Source organism: Pelobates fuscus, chromosome 2 (assembly GCF_036172605.1).
Source record: "Pelobates fuscus isolate aPelFus1 chromosome 2, aPelFus1.pri, whole genome shotgun sequence".
NCBI lineage: Eukaryota > Metazoa > Chordata > Amphibia > Anura > Pelobatidae > Pelobates > Pelobates fuscus.
Genome location: NC_086318.1, coordinates 124004967 through 124010966, shown reverse-complemented (window position 1 = coordinate 124010966; position 6000 = coordinate 124004967).

Genomic DNA, 6000 nt, shown 5'->3' with positions numbered 1-6000 from the left:
ATTTTAACGTGTGCCAGTGGTCTCAATAATAGCATTTAATGTTGTAGAAAGCTTCATTCTACTGTCTCGCTATGGAACTGGTAACTTCAATATCATCTTATCAGATTTCCAGTACTGCAAATACATCTGTGCTCGTGTCTCACAAGATAAAATCGTAAACATCCGTATTTTCAAACACAATCTAGCCAACATTATATGGGAAGATGCTGCTAATATAAAAATGCTACCAAACCCTATTGCATTATATCCTGGGCAGTAGTGAAGTGATAAGAGTAACAATCACTTTAAACATCTATTACCCCATAAAGCTTTCATTCTGCTCAGACTTCCAGGGAGCTTATAAGGGCCCTGTAAACTGAGCAAATAAACTGAATTCCCTGCTGATTTTTTTTTTATGTGCACTAGTTCGATTAGACTTTAAAATTTATAAAATATATATGTGTGAAGCTCACTCAGAGAAAAGAAAAAAACAATCACATGTAAACGTACTTTAAATTATATATAAATTATTTGTTAAATGTTTAATAAATCTTACGATAATATTATCTGCAATATAAATACATATCTTATGAATGAAATATTCTCCATCATTATCTGCACTGAACTATTTCGGCCAATAGACTTGAAATTAACCAGTGCGGGGGTATTTGGACTAAAACACTTGGCTTTAAGGGTGTTGAGAAATGAAACGCAAGGAATGCAGTCTTCCAACAATGGAATATAAGAAGCGGTTTTAACAGAAAATATGGAAAATAAATAGTATCACTGTGAATAAAGGTTAGAATGTGGGTGAGATTTGCACAGAATAAGGCTGAAAAGGGTGGGAATTACTATTCCGCTCACCCCAAAGCTGAATTGAGTCATATAAGTGGGTAGCGCTACCAATAAGTCACTTCCTTTCAGCCTTCCAATAATGCCCCTTTATATTCCAAAATATTGGATAGAAAACAGGAGTGTCAAAGAGGTCGTAGATACACTAAACTTACATATTTAGAATACATGAACAGTTTTGGAATATAAATTATTCCTAGGGGAATTTTTAATGTTTAAGAAAAATTCACTTTTTGTCACATAATTTAAAGATGCAAGAACGTTACTATTCCCAGTTTACTTTCTGCAGTTCATATTTGTAGATTTCATTTTCCAGTCCTCTCTACAGTGTGTGCTCATTGGGACCAAACTAGAAAACATGCATGTATAATGGGAAGTCACATTTTGGTATTTGGCACTAGTATTATTTATTGAATTGCCCTTGCCAAATATGCCAAAAATGTGTAGTGTATACACTCCTCGTGATATTCATGCCTTATTAGGAAGCTGTTTTCCATACAATAAGTCATCTGAAATACTAACCAACATTTTTTTTCAAAAATATGCAGCCCAGTCATTTCTGGTCTGGATATAGAAAGTGAGATTTTGGTCCTGTAAGGATTGATGTCCTTAAAGAACAAAACCTTACTCTTAATAGTTATGGTGTTCACGAGAAACAGCAGTTTATGGTTTAAACTTACCGATGATCTGATACTCTGGACTGGTTGAGATACTGTGAATGTGTTGGGGCCCTGTAGTTCAATAATGGCACCAGCTCCTTTCATTTTAGAAATAAAAATGTAAAACTTATTGCATGCTCATCAATATAATATATTGAAAGATGGATAGGTTGAAACCCCCACAAAACAGCAAGTTATCTTAAGCAATTTAAGTAAATGATCACTTATGTGTGTCCTCATAGATCAGAGGGATTTTGAATGTGTACATAATGTTATGTATCAGCTACCCTGTAAATGTTTTTTAGAGCATTTTTTACATCCTTGAGAATTTACAATTTTTTTTTTTATTTTAGAAACAGAATACCGTATTTACTTGAATCTAATGCGCACCAAAATTTTGAAACCAAAACATTTTTCGCTGGTGAATGTAAAGCACATTTGTACAAGACGACACAACTGCTGTGAAGTACGAGGTATAGCTTTACTGTACACAAAAAAAAATGCAAATTTTGAAGATTATATTTTGCCAATAAAGATGCACATTAGATAAGAATAAATACGGTAATTTAAGAGATTTATGAAAAATATAAGTGGCAGCTTCCAGTCATTGTTGCTATGTTGCAACTGCACACTAATTCGCTGCTCATTTCTTTTACGTGATGAGCCTCTAATTGACTCACATCTGTTTTAAACATGTAAACCCATCTGTTCTGGCCTGGAAAGTTTCCCTAAGGTCTATTCACTGGGCCCTGAAGTTTAGCTACCAAGTTAAAAATGATAACATTCTAATTTCACTCGTGGCATAAAGACAGACATGAGCTGTGAGCACTTTGTGAATTCACAGTCTTTGATTTTATCATAGCACTGCTAAGTTCACCTAATTTCAGTTTCAACTGGCTCCAATACGAGAGGCTCTAAGACATAATCAAAAGGTTTCCCAAGCCATCAATAGACTTTCTTCTAAACTTGGCAGTGAATACCCAAAGTGACAGTTCTACGGCCGCTATCTAATGATTGTCACGGTGGGGGCGTGCTCAGGACTATTCAGATTTTGTCGAGTTTCAATCTTATTGATTACATTAGCAAGCATCATATCATTATTTGCATATGCTGTGCTGCAAGAATTGCAATCAATCTATATAAACTGATATTCCTAGGCTAGGGGCGCACTTGCACTTGCCCTGTAAGTTGTAAATGAGCCCTTGCAGTTCAATTTATTGTACTCCAGTCAATGGTGGAAAAAGGCTGCAGCTTTATCAATCTTGGGAGTCTCCAGTGCCAGAATGACTGCCAGAGCAGGTAAGAGTGAAGCCACGTGCAATGCGCTCCATGTAGCAATCCGTGCAATACCTGCAGTAATTCTGTGTAATGTCACATGGAGCACCCTCCACACAACTGTCCTCAAACCGCTCCAACCTCTGCCATCAGAAGAAAGATAGGGAATGCATCATAATTGGTCAGAAAGAAGAGGGCTTGGGTGAGAAGGAGAATTAGCTACTACTGGAAGATGTAAGGGGAGGGTTAAAGTATGCTACTGTTATTTTGCCATGGGGTAGGTAATGGACTTGAAATCACAGAGGAAAGCATGGGGGGAGAGAGTGGACTACTTCTGCCAAGGGGACAGTATGGACTGCTGATATGGAGTTGGTGGGTTTGCGTGATGTAAATACACCGTTCGATCACACACTGAACCTCCATATAAGGAAAGCAGTGCACTGGTCTCAGGCCTGGCTAGTAACTTAAAAATTTCAATTTTGGAGCCCTGCATTAACCAGTCTACAAATGTAATGTAATCTTTTTAAGAGAATTCTTTAATAATGGAAAATTAAATTAATAATAATAATAATAATAATAATTCCAATCTTCTTATTTCATTTCTGTACATATATGTATTTTATATATATATATATATATATTTTTTTAAAATGTTACTTTAAATAAATATCACAAAGACAAACACAACCTGAGTTTCCATGGTATATTACAAAATACAACACCCTGAACTGGCTGTAAATGCAATTGGATTTGTGGCAATTACTGCTCAACACTGGGTCATGGCCAGTGCACATTGGGGCTATTGGGAGTCTGGCTATCGGGATCTAAATAGTAAATTTGAAACAACTGTAAACAGACTATTACACATTGTTTTGGATTTGCACATCATTAAAGTATGCAGTTCTTCATTCTATAGAAGTAAAACGATGTTACATGTTTATTGCATAGGGTTCTAATACAAAATCAGGGGAGGAGGGGGCATCGTTGACTGTTACTAGATTTGTATAATAGGGACATAAGTTATAATTCTAGACAATGCTTTAAAGAATGGATCGGAGTGGGGTTGTCAGTAAGCTGAAATTTGGTCTTTGTTAACCCTTCTGAAAGACTATCTGCAATGCATTGCTTCATCCAGCTCTACCACTTTACATATTAAAGGGACACTACCACCATAGGCTAAATATAAATATTCTTTATTAAAAACAAATTATAAAACGTAAATGATTTGCATGCATTTACCCATCGTTTTAATAGTTCGGTATAGCTCTGTTCCCCAACATCGTAGCACAGTACTGTAGCTCCAAGTGGCAGTGCCAGTAGCCAAACAACATGGAGGAGAGGCTAACAACAAAAGATGGAAGTAGCCATGGATTAGCACACTCTCTACCAATAACTGGGGGAAATGCCATTCACTAAAAGTGGGTTGTAGAGCTGGTATCTTCTGACAAAGACACACAGTTGCCACTACAGTCATAAATAGGTACAAAAATAAATTATATTAAATGTACAGATGGTTGCAAGTGCAATGAAGTAACTTTGCCATGGGGCTTTCTATAGAATTAGTGTAAAATAATATAAAAACATTCCTATTTAAAGCCTGAGCTTTATTGTTAGTGATCTACCTGCTGGTAGTGTCCCTTTAATTAAATGTAAGTATTTAAAATCAAAGGTTAGCAACAGCTGTTTTTTTTTTTTTTTTTTTTAATTCTATTTAAGATCTGAAAGCCTCCATTACCCCAGTTACAATAAGGACAAACATTTATTAGGGACTACAGGACTAATTAGTTTAGGTGTTTTACAATATTTGCTACAGCTAAACACTATCTGAATAAACTTTCTTAGTACAGACATTCTACATCTTTTAAACCTACATTGATCATGTAATCACTTACCAAATTGTATAAAAATAGGAGATTTTGCAGCCTATTACACGTTATATTTATTCTGAATTTGTTTTGCTATGTGAACCCTTGAGGGTTTTTTTTTTGTATTATTAAGTAAGTACACCTCAAAGTGCTTAGCTCCTGCATCCCTGAGTAATTCAATCTTTGCACATTGCAGTTTTGTCAGCTTTTTTCCTTACTAGCAGCACCTTATTGCTGTTACAGCTACCAACGATATCTCAATACATAACCACAAACGGAAGGGAACATTACTACATACTTAGAAGTGGCCAGGTAACATATATTTAAGCCATTACTACATACTTAGAAGTGGCCAGGTAACATATATTTAAGCCACTGTGGACAACTGCAAATATGTTAAAATAAACTAGATCCAAAAGACTTATCAAGAAAAAGATAATTTTTCATATGGCTTTGCTCTGAAATTCCTTTTAATTAAATATGTTTTCTAAATCCCATTAAGCAGAATTACAGTGCAAATCCCCATATATGTCTGCACCCAAACTCATGGCTTCCACTTTACATCATTAATAAGGGGTCAAGTTTTTCAATTATCCAATGGCTAGATGAAAACATCTAAAAAGGATTCACTTGCATATGATTCTGCAGGCATGTGGATAATCCTCAACTAGAGGTCTCAGTTCTGCAGTCTGTTTCACCAAATGACTTCTATAGTCTTGGTTCAGCAAATTCTGAAAAAAAAATATCTTGTCGCTCTCCCATCCCCACCCCCCAAAAAACAAAACAAAAACTGATACAAATGTGCGCTAGTATCAAAAGACGTTCAACATAACATCGCACCTTTCACTAAATTTACAAAATAGGCATGCTGTTACAAATACACCACGTAGCAATATCAAAGTATTGTCTTTACAACTGATCTAAAAAACGGTGCATTGGATTGACACATGATGTAAGCGATCAATGCAGTGATTTCTGATGCCTCCCAAGCAAAGTGATCCAGCTAAAACTTTACAATATATACAGTTCTACAAAAAGAAAAATGATTTGTATTCTGCGAGTTTAAATAAAAATATGGCACTACCAAATACAATTATATAGTTCTAGTGTATGGATATGTAGAAAATAGAACAAAGGCATAGTATTTTTTTTTTTTTTTATACAGAACATTATTAAATTATTAAAACTTATATATATTTTTTTCTATTTACACTCCTACAAATAAATTGCATGTTGCCAAAAATAATGAAAAACAGTAATAAATACACATAAAACAGATTAAATTATGACCAAAAAAACAAAAAAAAGAAGCAAATTGGAAGTTATAGAGTTATAGAGCTGAACCAATACAGCAAGGTTAAAAACATGCT